Genomic DNA, 19644 nt, shown 5'->3' with positions numbered 1-19644 from the left:
CTTCTCTTTCAATCTGACTCTGAGACTATTGTATAATACACAGTGTATTATAATATACTCAGAATTCTCATTTGTATTATAGAATAAGCATTCTATTGAGTTAAATCTATCATCAAATCTTTGTATATAAGATTTGAAATAGTCATGTCCTAGTTTCAGCTGTATTATAGATGAGAATATTTTCTTTTTACATTTAATTGAACAAGATTTTCACTTGAGTTTTGTTTCAAATCTTGAATAATGTATACTCTTCTTTTATTTCTATCAGCTTTCATTTCACTTATTTAAACAAGATTCTTTTATTTTTCTCTTTATAAAAGATCAGAACACAATTTTTTGAATAGATCTGCTTAATTCTGCACTCTTTTTTACAGCTGAATCAGTCAATTCATTGTCATGAATATTTATATGAGCAGGAACTCAGTGCAGATGAATTCTCAGCTTTGATATTCTTTTCTTTTGAATTTTTAAAACAGAGTTTAAGATCAGTTTAAGATTCATTTGATCATTATAAATCTGACTATTTCTAAGTCTTTTTAAAGCAGCTTGACTATCAGAGAATATTTATATCTCTTTCAAATAATTTTCTCTTTTATGAGATTTTATTTCAATGAGTTTGAAAGCTTTCACTATTGTAAATAGTTCAGTATCAAAGACTTCACATTCAGAGTCTAGATTTCAGAAATCTGAGATAAAATTAATATTATCTTCAGTATAAGCAATGTCTGCATCTAATCTATTCAAGTTCTCATTTTTTGAGTCATCTGAATAAATCAGAATAGAGTCTTTTATATTGATTGTAGAAATTCTCTTCAAATGCTGTTCATATTCTTTCTCTTTTGATAGTTCACTTATTTGTAAGTCTATAAGAGATTCAAGCTTTTTTCTTCAGAGAGATAACTTCTCATGATCAACTTTTTCAACATTTAAAGAAGAAAATTGATTTTTAATCAGAGAGTATAGTCTGTACAGTTGAGAAGACATTTTCTTTGAAGAATTATTTTCATTTCAATCAAGAAATCTATTTCAATCCAGTTCATTTTCAGAGTTAATTGATGAAAATGAAGAAGAGACTCTTTCTCTGATTATATGATTTAAGCTCATCTTTACAACTCTCAGAGCATAGTTCATACAGGCCTTTTCAAATCTAATAGTAGAAGAAGAAATTGAAGCTTCAATTTTCATTGCTTTAATAGAAGATGATTTGAATGCTCTCAGAATTCTTCTCATGACTCTGTTTTACAGACTTTGAAAGAGTTCAGTGAAATTCTCTTGATTATTTCATCAAACTTGAACTTCATAATTAGACTGACCGTGTGACCGTGTCTGAGACCAGGACCAGATTTTTTAATAGTTCCATTACCAATTCGACTGATCCCATTACACGGTTTTAACATTAGATAGTAGTTTCATACTGTTTCAGTGAGACTTACTGTCTACTCTTGTCACATTTTTCAAATGAGACCATGATTTCCACTTCTCAATTTAAATTATTTTTATGACTTTAAATGACTTTAAATCTCATTTGAGTGTTACCAAAAAGCGTTACTTTTTAAAAAATTAAAAATAGTCTAAAAAAAACCTTAAAATGTCTAAAAATAGTAACTTTATGCCAAGAATGGAACTAAATGGGACCAAATGAAACCACTTTCTCATTTTTTTCAAGTCATGGTTCCATTTTAAGATCTGATATATAGTCACTTTACATGTTTTTTTGATAGCCAGTCCCAGCGGGATTCACGCCAAGAAATGTATGAGACCAGATCAAATGAGATCAAACATGAAATTCATGATCCCAGCGGTCAGTCTATTCATAATCAGCTACTGATGTAATACAGGTTATATATAACTGTCTCATAGTCTGGAAAGATAGACCTCTCTCTGTATTTGATAGTCTGATTATGTTATTTAATAGTCTTTCTGTCTTGACAGTTCTTTATTGAATATGATATTTAAAATTTAACTTAGAGTTTAATCATACTTCTAATCATTTGACATTTACACTGAGTTTAATCTCTCTATTTAAAAGAGTTAGAGATAGTTCTTTCTCATTGAATCTAGAAAAGAAATGAATTAACTCAGTTTTATTCATATTAAATTGAATTTAATTGATATCTGCTCTAACAAAGATTTTCTTTACAGCTTCTTCAATTACTCTCAAATTCTCTTTGATAGTTTTTGAGCTGTAGACTAGATCAATATCATTCATATAACTCAGAGATTACACTATTCTCATATTTCTATTTTTGAATAGATATACAGTATATATTGTAAATAAAATGAGTGAGATTGAAGATCTCTGTGATACTTCTATTTTTATCTCAGTCTTATCTTATTTCATTTCATCAAAGAAGAGTTGTATAATTCTTTTAGATATAAAACAGTTAACTCATTTTATTAGAGAAAGTGACAGTTTTAATAGCTTCAATATCTGAATTAACTTTGACTTTGAAACATGATCAAATGCTTCTTTTATATCAATAAAAACTGCAGTTGAGACCAGACTCTCATGCTTTGCTATTTGAATATCATAAACAACTGAGAGAACAGTGTCAATTACAGAACACTGTTTTCTATCTCTCATTTATTCACTAAATAAAAGAGAATTATCTATAGAGCTTATAAAAGATAGTTAAGTAGCTATTATCTTTTCTAAAACCTTTTCTAGGCAGTTCAATAGAGATAGTACTCTATATAACTTAGAAATTGAAGTTTTTCTATTAGGTTTTATAAGAATTACTTCAGTGACTTCTCTCCAGCATTCAGAATAATATTCATTTTTCAAGAGATTGAAAAAGAGCTCAAAATATTCATTCTTTAAGTAGAAATATGTATTTTGAATAATTAAGTGATTAATTGAATCAGGACCTGCAGCAGTTTTAACAGAACTTGAGAAGATAGCTGACTCTAATTCATCTTGTGTAAGATCAGGTAATTCTCAGTCATTTTCATCAATGTAGTTAAGAAGTGATATATTCTCTTTCTCTGAATTTGAATCTGAATCTGATGAGTTCTGAAAGAGAATTCTCATGAAAGCTTGATATTTTTTCTCAAAAGAGTTTACTGTATATAATTCATTCTGAAACTCATATTCTAGAGCTGAAAGTTTTGCTACATTTCTTGTTTTAGTATAGTTAAAAGCTTTAAAAACTTCCTTTTCTTATACTTCTTCAAGAAATTTATTCCAGCAGTCTGTTTTAGCTCTTTTAATATCTGAAAAATATTCATTTCTGACAGCTTTGAACTCTTCATCAGATATTACATCATTCTTTCAATCTCTTCTAGCAGTAGCTAATTCTTTTCTTTTAGATGAGATATTCTCATTTCATCAAGATTTTGAATACTCAGAAGATTTTCTTTTTGAAATATTATCTTTAACACTTATTAGAATAATAGATGTAATAAGCTTCACTCTATTCTCAAGCATTTCATTTGAGATATCTTGATCAGAATTTCAATATAGCTCATTCTATCTTTCAGATTTTAACAGTTTTATACTTTCTTCAACTGCTTTTCAATCAGCTTTTTCAAAGTTATACTGATTAGAGAGAAGAGAATTTTCACTTATTTATTTTTCACTTAGTTCAATATCAAATTGAATAATCTCATGATCTGATTCTGATGTCTCATTTAAATTAATAAATCAGTTTACAAGTCTTCTTTTCATTAGATTTTATGATATGAATATTAGATCTATAATAGACTTCTGTTTCATATCTTTTCTAAAGAATGTTTATTGATCAGACTTATTAATCAAATCTATTGAATGCTTAAAGGTTTATTTAATCAGATTATCAGATTATCAGCTCTCACTGCTCTCTTACATTCTGAATTTTATCAGAAATGATATGCATTGAAATCTTCTATAATTATAGAGTTTCTTAATAAAGTTATGTTCAGAAATTCTCTATTAATTATTCAGATATTGTTATTTTTCTTTAATGACTTTTCATTATAGATATTTATAAGCTGTATAATATCAAACTCATTTTCTTTATCTATAATATCACTCACCAGAATATCAGAGTCAGACATGATATTAAATCTTAGATTAAATTAATATCTTAATCTCTTTCTTTCATAGATCACTACTCTTGACTTTATCTCAGACTTTTGAGGTAAAAAGCAGTAGTAGCTTGAATGAGAAATAATATATTTTTACTCAGCATTAAAACTCGGCTTCTGAAGCAGTATAAAATCAACTTTTTATTCAAATACAATTTGAAGATAAGAATAAATGCAATTTGAGTTTCTATTCACACTATTTTGAATAAATATAATTTTTGAAGAGTTTTTAAACTTTTTTTGTTATTTTTGTTGTATATTCATACTAAAACAGAGTAGAGTAGAATCTAATTACTATCATTAGATAGTAGATTATAACTGTTCTGAAAAGTAGAAATCTCAACTGCTTACATTATATCTAGTTTATCATCAGAGTCATTTCTCAATTCTCTAATCTTAACAGAAGTTTGAGAATTCAAATTCTATTTACATTTCACTGAAGAATTGAAGTTTAAAGACTTAGATAATTGAGAGTTTCTTCTTTTTGAGCTTACAGTTATAAGTTTACTAGCTTAACTCTTCTCTTCAGTTCTAGATTGACTTTGAGCTTCATCTTTTCTTCAGTTCTTTTGAGTTCTAGAAGTAAATATACATTCTTTTAAGCTAGATACATGTTTTTCTTCGCAATTAGAGTACTTAAGTAGAGTATATTAACAAATTTCATCTCTTTTTGAGCATGTTTCATATTTATACTCACTAGTTTTGTGATCTCTGACACAGAATGCACATTTTGAGTCTTTAAAATATAAGATTACAAAGTATTCATATCTTTGATAGTTTGAACACTGTATTTGAGCTTTGAGATTCATTCTCAAGTCTTTGTATTTATGAACTCTCATTTTCAAATCTGCTACTCTTACTTCAGAGATCTTTGACTGTTCAAGTGTTTTTATATATACTAGAACAGAGACATTTCTTCTGCTTTATCTGAACTCAATTGAATTTAGTTATACAGACTTGTTTCTCAGTTGAATGAAGTTGTATTCTTTCAATTTATTTTTAAGAAGTAGTATTTCTTCTTCACAGTCAAAAATTTCAACTGAAATATTATAAAAAATGAATTTATCTCACTTTTCATCTCTTTCAGATAGAATTATTATGTTTAGCAAAGATTCTACTGCTGACTTTCAGAGATTCTTATTCTGAATAAGGAATTCAGCACTGAATTCAGGCATTGTAGACAGAATGATGAAGTTTTCAAAGAATAATAACTCAATTAAAGCTATAACTGATTTTTGAACTTCAATATCAGTCATCAACTGAGAAAAGAACTGCTGATTAATTTCATTTCTGATTCTGAAAATGAGATTTGAGTTTAGCTTGTTTCTTTATAGAATATTCTGATTTAAGACTTTGAGAATAAGTCTTCTATTTCTGAAAATTTGAAAGTTTTTCTCTTTTTACATTTTCTTTTTCACTTTTCTATGAATAGAGACATGAGCAGTATTCTTCTCAGTTTTCTCAGAATTTTAAGCAGATTTTAAGATAGCAGATTTAGAGATAGCAGATTCAGCTGCTTGAGTATATATTTTCTTCTGATTTAAAGAAGAAGAAGAAGTAGAAAGAAAGAAAGAAGAAGAGTAAGATAAAGAGTCAGTGATTGTACTGAGAATTTTCAAGGTTTTTTAAACTGTGTTTAAGATTTCAAGTTTAAACTTAATCATCTTCTGTAGTTGTCTAGTCTGAGTATGAAGAATTAACAGAATTTCTTCATTCATCTCACTCAGATACTGCTTTTTAAGAATCTTACTTACTTTTTCAAGTTTCTGTATTTTAAGAACTTATTATTTCTCTATTTCTTCTTTCTTTCTTCTCTTCAGAATTTTAATCTCAGAAATAGTATTTGAGAAAGCATCTTTTTTCATATTAACTGAGTGTATTTTTGAACTCATTGTTTTCACTCAATGAAAAGTTGATCAGACTGTTTCAATTGAGATATTTCTAAGTCTGTTTTCAATTGAAAAGTTAGTTAGACTGTTTCAAAAGAAGAATAAAAGACTTTTATATATAAAACATCTGATTTTTTTCACACTAGTTCAGTAACTAGATTAGATTTTTGAAGAGAATCTAATAAACTAAAATTGATTTTTAAGATAAATCAATGAAATCTTTACAATCTCTTTCTTAAAATATAGTGAGAAAAAGTATGATATCAATTGATAATAAATCAGATGATATGACAGTTTTTGAGAGAAAAACTGATAAAAAATAAATCAATTTTTTACAGAGAAATTGATTAAAACTATTCAATTTTATTCAAAATTATTTAATTCTTCTCACACAACAAGTGTGCAACTCAAATCAGTTAATAAAGAGTGTAAAAAAGAATTAAGTATTAATAAAAGCTCTTCAGTCACTGAAAAAGTAATTCTTACTTAAAAGAATATGAAATTATAACAGAAAATAACTCTGTTTTTAATTCTTTATAAGAATATTATATAAAATTCAGAGAAAAACATCTTACTTTTTCAAGAGAAGTAAAAAACTATTTCTAAGATCTTTTTTTTGCACTAACTACTGCAGAAGAATGAGATAGAAACTGCTAAGATATATACTACTATATACTCTCTATCAAGACTTTCTCTCTTCAGAGTCTTAATATTATAGAGAATATAAGTCTATTTCTATATAATAATATAAATATTGTCAGTGAGATGTAGAGAAACTGATTATTTATATCTTAAAATAGAAGACTTTATTAATAATTATATTAATATAAAGTTAATTCTTAAATTCAATAGAAATCTAGTATTGCTGTTCTCAATCTCTTACAGAATCTATTAAATATTGAGATATTAAAACTAGATTTAATATATCTCACTGTACAGAGATTAAAGACTCAGTCAGATCTTGAAGTATACTGATTTTATAGTTATTAATATACTGTTAACTTGTTATTCACTAATTATATATTAAATGCTGTTGCTGAGGTATCTTTTTATATCATTCTGCTGAGAATGAGTTAGATTGAGAGGAGTAGTACAGAGATGAGACTTGATGTTGAAGTCTAAATACACTGACAGTGAACTGTGAAGATTGCACTTCAGAAGAGTTCATTAATTATATACTTGATATTATTACTGAGATATCTTTTTATATTTTTCTGCTGAGAATGAGCCAGATTGAGAAGAGCAGTATGAGAGTGAGACTTGGCATTGATGTTTTGAAACATCAAAGATGAACAGGGTTTTCACAGAGATCACTTCTCAGATATCTTCATAACTACAGATCAGAGATCTTCCAAAATTGAGAAGATTGATGCATATGACTAGGTCACTTCATCTTACAATTTGTATGGCACTCTGGCCCGGGGTTGTGGTGTGGTAGGGGAGAACAGGGGATAATCCCACACAGGAGCTTTGAACAATGTCTGGTTCACATTTGGCTGGATAACTCCACCATCACACAGGGTATGCGGTCGGCGATGGGGTCAGAATGCTTGTATGATTGAGGGCTTTTCAATGAATCTATCGGCGGGTTCTTATTCGAAAAATCGAGCGAGTTCATGATGAAGCGGTTATTGACATTTTTGAACTGTGTTTGATTCGAGTAGTCTCATACTGTTTCAGTGAGACTTACTGTCTACTCTTATCACATTTTTCAAATGAGATCATGATTTTCACTTCTCAATTTAAATTCTTTTTATTACTTTAAATGACTTTAAATCTCATTTAAGTATTATTAAAAAGTATTACTTTTTAAAAAATTAAAAATAGTCTAAAAAAAACCTTAAAATGTCTAAAAATATTGACTTTATATCAAGAATACAATTAAATGAAATTAAATAAGATCTGCAGCATACATCATCTGTAGTGTATGCCGATCACGTATTGTACATGTAAAAAGGTAAATCTTGTCTTATTCTTCAAGATGGAGATGGGCGGATGCCTCTATATATATATATATACATACTTGTTTGTTTATTGTGATTGACTTTTACAGAAGAAAGAAGTAGAAGCCTTAGAAAGAAAGAGGCAGAAGTCTCAGAAAGAAGTGAAAGTCTCAGAAAGAAAAAGGCAGAAGTTTCAGAAAGAGACAGAAGCTCTGAGAAGTAGTAAGAGTAAATGTCACAGTTTCTCTGTCTGAAAAGAGATGAACATCTGAAAATGAGATAATAAGAAAAAAAGCTAAATCTAATAAGAAATGAGTTAGGCATTTTTCAGATGCAGATTAATATCCTTCATATATGAGAAGTGAATAAAGAAAGGAATTGAAACAATGAGATAATAATGATACAATGATAAAGAGTCTGAGATAACAAGGTAATAGATATCATAGAGAATCTTTGTCTTTCATGAATATTATACAGATACAATGAGATGATAATGAAATAATAACTATGAATAAGATAAAGAATCTGAGATAATAAGACAATAGAAGTCATAAGAATGAACAAATAGATGAATAAAAGAGAATAAGAGAATTGAGAATAATAAAGAGATAGATCTTCTGTCAGAAGGCTGAAGATAATGTAAGTGAATAATTCATAAGTATATAATATAATCAGTTATCTCTCTCTTCTTATTTTTCTTTTCTCTTTCTTATTATCTTTTCATCATCATTCTCATTATTATAAAAAATTTTTGTTGAAATCTAGAGAACTTGCAGCAATGAGTTCAAGAAAGATATTCAGAATATCAGATGTGAGAGAAGTAATTAATCAGATTAATCATCTTAATAGAAATGATATAAAAAGAGTATTGAAAAGGTTATTTCAGTCATTGAGTCAGAAAGAGTGTAATACTCTTCTTAAGACTGCAGAGAAGATAAATGAAATTGAAGAGTCAGAATCTCATTCTTTAATATCTAAGGTAGTTTTAAGAAGTGATGAGAAAAAGATGATTATATCTCATCATTAATTAGCTAGATTACATGATTAGAAAGTCATGAATAAGTCAGTGAAGAAATCTGAGAGTGAAAGCTTAAAAGATTCAGATATGACTATAGAGAGATTTAAATGAAAGTTTATTATATTATTCACTGAGCTGAAGAAGTCATGATCTTTAAATATATATGAATTCTCTGACAGAGATATAGATACAGAGGCAGTGACTGAAGATGAGATGAAGTCAGTAGCTTAAATAGAAGTGAAAGTGACATCAGCAGTGAAAGACATTTATAAGAAGAAAGATGAAGAGAAACTGAAGTCAACTGAAGCAGATAAACAGTGATGAAGAGATAGTTGAAAGCAATGTAGTATATTAGAGAATAATATACTGAGAAGAACAGAGTGAAAGAGAGTTATTAAAGATAATCAGATGTCTTAACTGTGAGATATAATTTATATACACTATCTGTATTATAATGACAAAACTGATCTATACTTTCAGAAGAATAAGAAGCTAGCTCAGCTGAGTGTATTGATAATATAGAATCTGACTGTAGAAGAACTTGTAAATACTGTATTAATTATTAAAAGACTCACAGAACACAGTGAGAAAATGTTATTCATAAACTGTGAATTTTTTATTCTACTCAGTCAGCAGTTAATTAAACAGCTGAGATAAATACTCATACAATGAAAGTTACAGTGATAGATGATAAATGATGACTTAATTACTCTGAGAATAGTTAATCTCAAAGACTCAGCTAATCAGAATATCATTATTCTTCAAACTTATGAGAAAGTAGTTCTCACATTTTGTCAGTCTTGTACAGTGAGTCATAAGTGATTTGAAGAGTATATAATTGCTTCTTCAGATAATAACTGAACTTAACAGAGATATGATACTTATATTAACTATCAGTGAGATAATAAGAATACTCACTGTTCTTTAAATTATTATAGTCAGTACAGATTTGGAAAAAACACTGATAATCTGCTGTTTAAGAAAAGTATGCTGAGATTCAAGAAGACTGTGAGTACAGACAGAAATGACACTATCAAAGATAGTAATACAGATGAAAATAATTTAATCTTTGTCTCTGTTAAGAAGACACTCACTCTCTTGAAATAGAAGATCTTGAGTTCAGTCACTTTAAAATCTACTAAGCATATCTGAATTAGTGAGAAGAATACTAGTTTAACTTCTATCAGAGTGATCAAGAATATCAAGATAAACAGCAAGTAGTAGTTATTAATTTTATCTTTTAAGAATTAGACTATTGACTGTATAACACAGAATCTGAAGATGTTAAGATAGTTATCTAATCTTGATAAATATAATCTGAATACTGTGCAGATCACTCAAAAGAAGTTAGATAAGATTAGAGAATTTACTAATGTAGTCTCAGCTGCAGATGACATTATTAATAATAATTGTTTCTTCAAGCTGTCTAGTAAGACATGCTTCAGTGATCTTATGAATAATAGTCTGTCAGTGAATATTACATTCTGAAACACATGTCTTACTAAACAGAAGACAAAGCTGCAATATAAGCTTGAGAATAATTGATAAGAGACTTGAGATGAATGTAATAAGTGAAAGATCTCTGATTTTACTTTTCTTTATTCTATTTTCTTCTTTTTCTTTTTCTTCTGCAGTCAGTAGTTAAAAATAGTGATAATGAATTTTCTTTTCTTTTCTTCTTTTTCTCTTTTTTCTTATTACTTTTACTCATGACATTCTCTTTCTTATCTATCTCTCTTAGACTTGACATGATCACCTGTGAGATCTCTTAGTTATAAAGACTTTGATAAGATCTGAAGTATTCTCTGTAATCACATTGAGAGATTCTCAGATCAGATCTTCATATTCTCTTTATTTAATCTGAAGATATGTTTTTCTTCTCTCTGTGCATTTGTCAATAATCTTTTCAATTTCAAATTAAGACTGATTAGTTATAATAACTGACTCTGAGAATGAATGTTCAAGATCTGCAGAATGTAGAAGCATTTTTTTTTAAATAAATAATAAAAATAATAGAATGCATATGTCACTTGAAGAAAAGTAGTAGATGAAAAACAATATCAAAGACTTTTATAATAATCTTAAACAGGTCAGTCTGCAGAGATGAGATCTTTGAAGATTCTTGAACAGTATATTCTTTTTCATTCTTACAGATCAGATTAAGAAAGACAAAGTCACTTATCTTAATGACTGATTGAGTGTGAGAGCAGTCAAAGAATTCTATTATTTTGATCTTCATAAGAGTATATAAATCTAGAGTATCTCACTGTACAGTATTACAGACTGTAATGAATTCAGCTGTATCTGCTGAGACTTCTTTATCTCTTAACAGCAGTCATCTCAGCTTGACTTCTGTGATTAATTTAAATAAGAAGACTATCACTGAGTGAGCAGCTACTGAGTTCAAAGCTCTTTTCATCTGATTGAGTAGAGTTCTTTAAGATGATTTGTACTTGTCTATAAGAAGCACTTGTAAGATGATTTCAATAGTGAGATTGATTCACTTACTCTGATCATTTGAATAAGAATTGTAGACAGTTATCATTCAGCTCTTAATTTTCATCTGTTGAAGAATACTCTTTCAAAATTATAATATGAATTTGAGATCTCTATCTAAGATAATAATCAGTGAGAGCTATCAGTAGCAGACTACTTCTCTGTAGAACTCTTTCACTCATCACAGAGTGTCTCATTTCTCTTACTCAGTGATCAGAATGACAGCTTTCAAGAATTTATCTGTAACTGTTAGTATTATATCACAGTTATCACTTATCAGCAATTCTGTAATAAAATTAATTGATAAAATCTCAAATGATTCTTTCAGAGATGAGATGAGATGTGATTTCTCTCACTGAGAGTGATTTGACAGCTTAAACAGTTGATAATTAAGATAATATGAGATGCAATTAAGAATCTGTTTATAAGTGTGAGATAAGAAGAAGAATCAGTGTATAATATCTTCTGTTTAATGAAGACCTGAGTGTCTGACAGCAGTGTGATACATGCAGATAAGGTATTCTGCTAAGATCTGTGTAATATAGAGATAGTCATTGACAAAGAACAGAAGACTGTCTTGAAGTGTGAATGAATGATATTTTCCCTCTCATATCACTTTATAATAGATCTTTTTCAAGGCTGAATCAGCTGATAGATTCTTACACAATTGATCTTTGATATCATTTGAGAGAGTGATGTCTATGTTGAATACAGCAGTAATGAACTTATTCTTGATTTCATTAGCTTGCTGAGCAAGTGCTTAGTGTATCTTTTCTTAATCATCTTAAGAAATCTCTTCAAAATTGTCTGTGAGAGTGTGTAATCAGAAGAGAGTATTAATATTATAATATGAAGTGTCTTTATAATAGTGGATTTTCATGCACAAGATATACATGCTAAGAGTCAGAGCTCAATTCATTAATCAATTACTCTGATAACCTGTGATGAGTGACTGAAGAGCAGATATAAGTGCAATGTAATCAGTCACAATAATGAATTTGCTGTTGAGATATTGAGAAAGCTTTTTCAGAGCTCACATCAATCTCAAGCACTCTAATTCAGTCACTCAATACTGTCTCTCTGCTAGATTCAATCATCACAATAGAAATAGAATGAGCCTCTTAATCTCATCAGTGCTCATCTGATGCAGCACAATCTCTATTTCACACTGTTTGCTAGAATTCACATACACAATGAACAGTTGCTTAAAGTCAGGATATGCTCTTATAAGAGTGTTCATTAAGATCTGTTTGACAGTATTGAAGAAAAGTTGAGTCTCTGTGAGTAGAACTTAGAATTGCAGAGATACTTCAAACTTAATTAATTTAATTCTTACTGTGTATAATGCTCTTTTCTGACCTGTTCAGAGATCATTGTGCAGCATTCTGATTTTAAGTGTTTTCAGTGATTCTATCTTATCTGTGTAGAAGTTCATGAAGTTGTAATAGTAGTTAAAGAGACTGATGATCTTCTTCAGCTTCTCAAGAGTTATAAAGAAGATCAGGTTTATGATAGCAGCTATCTTCTTCTTCTGAGTGAATATTCTCAGTCAGTCAATGTAATGACTCAGTAAATACATAGAGAGATAGATGAAATGACATTTGAATAAGAATATTATCACTCTGAATATCTCAAGAATGATGAATACTATCTGCATGTAATGAAGATGATTATTTAGTGAATATGAGAAGATGATGATGTCATTGACATAGATCAAGATGAATTATTACAAGAATTATATCAGTATCTCTTTCATACATTGCTGAAAGAATTCAGATGAGATTGTTAATTTCATTATAATAACTGTAAAGTGTTTAAGCTCTCAGTGCAGTGTGATAAAGATAATTTTGAAGTGATCAAAATCTTCTATGAGCTGTTGAAAGAAGTCTTGATGAATATTCATTGATAAGAATACTATGAAACTACTCAATAACTGCAGAACATTCTGCTGTGTCAGTAAAGAATATACATTTGAAAGTAATTATAGATTGATCTTCTATAAGTTCACAATTACACATGATTTCTCTTTATATCAGATTATGAATGTGAGAGAAGCAATAGAGTTCTTGATCTCAAGAGAAACTCTCTCAATTCTCTCATTTTAAATAAGTGAGTTCAAGATTTGATTAGCTGCTTCTCAATTCCTTTATGAGAGAGAATATAATCACTGCTTCAGTCTAGAAAAATCATCTTCATTAATGAATTATAGCAGTATCTTCACATTGTTTGAAAATAATCTCAGATTGAAATTAAAAAGTTTGTGATATCAGTCAATGATTTTCTGAATTATCTTATGATCACTCACTACTCAGTGATCTGATATCTATACTTTAACTCACTTAATAAGAACATTCACTGTGAGAATCTGAAGAGAATTGTCATAATCTTCTATATCTGTCAATAGAAATAATTCTGTGTGTGAGATAGAAAACAGAGATGACTTCTCAATTGAATTATTATTAATAATATTAACATTCACAGAGCAGATGATGATTCTTTTTTACTTTTATAATGAAGAAGAGTTTCTACTCACACAGATAGTGTCTCTGATAATCTTGATATTTATAGCATATATTTTATGAAATATAATATGCTTATCATGAATATCAATGATAACTCTCACTGATAATAATATATCATTTACTATAATCATATTGTATCTGAGATATCACATCAGGTGAAATTCACTCTTCAGATGAAAAAGAACCTTATTATTCATCTTTAAAGTAAGAGCTGTTGATATGAATAGGTTCAATTCATTTGTATTCAAATTAACTTCTCAAATGCATATACATCAGTTATGTGACAGAGCAGCTAACTGATATTAAGAGAAGAATAAGCTTGCTATTACTGTATTAATAAGTGATATATCTGTGCCTGTATCAATGCAAACTGAGAAATTGTCTTGAGAAGTATTAATAAGAATGATAAGAAAGATGTAGAGTAAGTACTGCAGTTCACTAATATATTCTTAATTACTTATAAGAACATCATGCACTGTGATAGTGTATATATCAGTGTTAAACATACTCAGATAATTATCTGACAAAGTATTCATGAATAAGACAGGCCTCTCAGTGCCTGACTCATTGTCTATTTTTCTGACTCACTATCAGAATCTAGACTGAGATCTAGTTATAATAAATCATCATTCTCTTCTCTATCACTCTCTTATTTAACTTGATGCACTAAGTTCTCTTTTCTGAGGCAGTGATTGATGTAATGAGAGTCTCTACATATATAGCACTCTGTCACAGACACTGGTGATTTATTCTCTGCATGTCTAATCAGCAGTCTGCTCACTGCAGAAACACTCATAAGAGAAGTCACTGCAGAGTTCACAGCAGGCACAGATAACTTGATAGTTTTTATATATAATCTGATTAAGAGAGTCTGATAAGAGCAGCAGTCATTATTTTAATCAAATCATCTGAAGTCTTATATATATTCAGTGAATTGAGTTCTTCAATCAGTTTAAGCATATTAAATGACTGACTCATTGTCTCTAATTCTTCTTCAGAAGTTATTCAGACACTCAGTGAGAATAAGAGATATAATCAGAGATAGATTTAACTTCAACTCTTTTCATAGAAGTCTCTTTGCTATTACAGAGTCAGAGATTGAGATAACTTGCAGCAAGTTAATCTTTCATAAGATATACAGTATTAATAACAGCTTATCTAACTTCTCAAAGAAGAAACACAGTTCTTGAGCTTTTATTCAGACTTTCTTCTCAGATAGCTGAAATTCTCACCTCAGCTTATCAATCATGATGAGAAGAGAAGTACTTATATTCTTTCTCATTTCTGTAGACAGATCATTGTGTCATTCTAATACCTATTTCTTTAAGTATAATGAAAAGACTCAGAGTACTATATCTTCTTTCTTCTGCATGATGATAAACTCTAGATGACTGATGAATATTATTACATCTGCTTTCACTGAATTGAACAGTATAACATCACTCACTCTCAGTTACATTGAATGTTCTTATTCATTATCTTCAGTGTAGTGAACTGCATCACTGATCTGTTATGAGTAGACTGGCCGCTGAGACCATGAATTTCACATTTGATCTCATTTGGTCTGGTCTCATACATTTCTTGACGTGAGTCCCACCAGGACCAAGCCTCAAAAAAATCTGAAAATGGACCATTTCTGAGAGAAATGGCGTGAAAAATGACCAGATTTAATTCAAGAACAGTGAAATGAAAGTAATTTTTCAGAATAAACTGTGAAAGATGATTATTCTTTCAAAATCAGAATGAGACTGAGACTGAAGATCAAAATCAGTCTCATTCAGTTCATTCAGTGATTGCTTATATAATCAGAATTTGGTAACAATTATTGATAACACTCATGAAACAACTAAATACATTCTTGTACAAGTTTATTCTTCACTTTCTCATGAAAACTACACTTCTCTGATATACTGTGATCAGAGATATTAAACTGTCTGATAATTCTATGTTTTACAATCATGAGTTTCTTGATTGTTTCTCCTTGTAATTGTTCTCAGTAATAGTGATAAATATCTTGACTTGAGTTGAACTTTCACTTCATTCTCATCTCTGTCAATGAAATTGTCAGAATATCATGTATCATCAGTGCAACAGTTGAATATATACTCTCAACAATTTTTCATAACTCTAGAATTGATTTGATGTGTAAATTCATCAGATCATCTTGAAGATAGTAGTCAAATTTAGTTTTACAAGCATATAGTTTTGTCTGATTTTCAGTTGTAATCAATGTATGCAAGTTCTGTTTCAAAGTTAGTATTATAGTTCTATATGATATAAAGTGTTATCAAAGATTATTACTTACTAGAGAATTGTATTTCACTGTCTTCATATCTCAAACATCTGCTCATTCAAATCTCTGATAGTTGATATTATAGTAATCTCAGACTAATTTGATATATAAGTCTCATTTCTTCTCTGTTCAATCTTGAGAAGTGTAGATATTAACTCAATGAGAGAGATCTAGTAGAGCTGCTACAGCATAGTACTCTGTAAAAGATTGTTCTATTTTGCTGTAGTAATATATCAGTTTATTTCTTACAGTAATAATAGTCTGTACTATAGCATCATCTCAGACTGAATTTCTTTTTGAGTGATTCAACTGCTTCTTAAGATGAGTAAATAAACTGTTATACACTCATCAGGCTGACTGCAGTATTGATATACAAGTGATTGAGACTGTCTTTATTATCTTATAAAACTGAAACAGTAAATCAATCACATATTTCAACTGAGTTCACTTCATATCAGAAAGTTTCAATATCTGAATCTTTTCTCAATCAGAGTGTTACACTCAATGATCAATCATCTGATGCAATTGAAGAGTCTGAATAGTTATCTTATATATTGAACTTCATTATATTCTAATATTCTGTATGATATTCAGTGATGTGACTGATTTGTTTGTTTATTAAATATCATGAAATCATTATTATTATTTAGAAGAGATACAAATCACATTAGCAATGTTTCAAATCTATGATATTTAAATTATTAGTCAATCTATTCAAAATTAACAGTAGCATTATCAAAAAGCATTATTAAAAAGCAATATTAAAAAGTGTTATTAAAAAACATTATCTTTTACAAAGTGAATGTAAAAGTTACTTGAGTAATCACTTTTATCTCATTCTTATCTCAAGAATCAGTCATCTCATTATTCTTTGTCTTGATGTTAAGATTCTTTATCAGTGTTTATATCACAAGTTGAATCACATGAGTAATGTAGAAAATATGACCTTGTTTATCATTTCAGAAATGCAAAGTCAATTTTTACTCTAAGCTCTTTATCATAGTATAGTTATTCACAGCATTATCAGTTGTAATTGTAAGAAGACTGAGACTAATATCTTAATAGTCATTTTTAATCACAGTTATTAATATCTCTGTCATATAATCCTCAGTATGACTACTGATCAATGATTTAAATTCAATTAATGTCTCTTAATAAGTTCAGTTCTCATCAATGTAATAACATGTAACTCTTATAAATGCAAGATTATTTGTACTAGTTCATGCATTTACTGTAAGAGATACTCTTCAATGATTCTTCAACTCTGATTCTAGATATTATATATTGACTTTGTAGTATATCTCAAGATTGAACTGAAGACAGAATTGATGTGAAATATGAAGATTTGAATTAAGCATTTAAAGAAGTGTTCAGAATTCAGGGTTTTTAATTGACTGAAGAGAAAGATTCTGAGATATACACATGTGAAGTAATTATTCACAGAAGTTATCAGATGAGAGTTGTGAAATCAGAGTACTGATACAGAGTCATTTTCACATGATTTTCTTCAAATTAGAAAGTTAGTATTATCAAAAATTATTATCTGATAGAGTAACTTACCAGCTTAGTAGTAATTTTCTGATTATTTTTCTTTTATTATCTGCATTCTGATGACTTCAGATGTCAGGAAATTTCTTCAGAGTTATAATCAGTTCATGATGAATGTTTCTGAATGAAGTTGTAGTGATTGTAATAGAGAGATAACTCTTCAGTAATCTACAATATAATCTATTGATAATTATTTCATAGTTCATCTCAATATTTATATTGAGTTTTTCATAAATTTCATGACCTGAAATCAAATGTGAAGAATGAAGTGATCATCTATTATAATTGAAAGAGAGTATTCTGTGTTGAATTGTAAACAACATAGACTTTGTGATTTACAGTGATTTCTTGAAGAGTTTATGAATCTTCAATAGAAGTAAAAGAAGTGAAAGAAGTGAATTCAGAAGATATGATAATAATTTAAGAAAGATAATAATTTATTTTCAATAACTGATCACTGATGTGTGTAAGAAGAATTAATATAAGAGAAAATAATCTTGTTTCTTAGCTTAGTTATAATTTTAGTACTAACTCAGATTGAATATTAATAATATATAAAAGTAAATAAACAATCTTGATTAATCTCTGTCATATTTCTTGAAATATATTAATATTGTGAAAGAGAGTGTTACTAAATTGTATTATCAGATAATATCATTAAAAATATATTAATATTGTAATTATTATTATTATTCTTCAATTATAGATGTATGCAGTCAGAGACTATGACATCTACCTGAGAACTTTAGTTCTCAGGGTTTTTTCTATGTCTGTAAAGTTAACTATTGTACATTCATCAATTTCAGATATACAAAATCAGAAAATTCCAGCTCAGAATACAAAAACTGTTTACAAATTGCAGTGTTTTAACATCTTTTGATACTTTGAAATCATTTGACAATATCATGACAAAAGAAAAGAGAGAAAGAACACAGTCTCAAAGATAGACACATTAAATAGATAGATAGAAAGAAATTGAAAGAAAAAGATACAGAAAAAGATAAAGTAAAGAGAGACTATAACAAAACAAATTATTAAAAGAGAGTGTATAGCTGTTTTAACAGACTATATCTGATTGATTTTCTTCTCTTTATATTCAGATAATTCTGAATTTAGCCATTTTCTTGTAGCTGCTTGAGTTTCTGATAGAAAGTCTATTAAGTATTTAATTTCTGTCTCAGTTGAGAATAAGAATCTCATATTTAATTGATTTAGATTATACTTCTCTTTCAATCTGGCTCTGAGACTATTGTATAATACACAGTGTATTATAATATACTCAGAATTCTCATTTGTATTGCAGAATGAGCATTCTATTGAGTCAAATCTATCATCAAATCTTTGTATATAAGATTTGAAATAGTCATGTTCTAGTTTCAGCTGTATTATAGATGAGAATATTTTCTTTTTATATTTAATTAAACAAGATTTTCACTTGGGTTTTGTTTCAAATCTTGAATAATGTATACTCTTCTTTTATTTCTGCCAGCTTTCATTTCACTTGTCTAAATAAGATTCTTTTATTTTTCTCTTTATAAAAGATCAGGACATAATTTTTTGAATAGATCTGCTTAATTCTGCACTCTTTTTTGCAGCTGAATCAGCCAATTCATTGCCATGAATATTCATATGAGCAGGAACTCAGTGCAGATGAATTCTCAGCTTTGATATTCTTCTCTTTTGAATTTTTAAAACAGAGTTTAAGATCAGTTCAAGATTCATTTGATCATTATAAATCTGACTATTTCTAAGTCTTTTTAAAGCAGCTTAACTATCAGAGAATATTCATATCTCTTTCAAACAATTTTCTCTTTTATGAGATTTTATTTCAATGAGTTTGAAAGCTTTCACTATTGCAAATAGTTCAGCA

This window comes from Blastomyces dermatitidis (assembly GCF_000003525.1).
Source record: "Blastomyces dermatitidis ER-3 genomic scaffold supercont1.4, whole genome shotgun sequence".
NCBI classification, from domain to species: domain Eukaryota; kingdom Fungi; phylum Ascomycota; class Eurotiomycetes; order Onygenales; family Ajellomycetaceae; genus Blastomyces; species Blastomyces dermatitidis.
The sequence above is the reverse complement of the archived record's forward strand: the minus strand, read 5'-3'. Positions refer to the sequence as shown.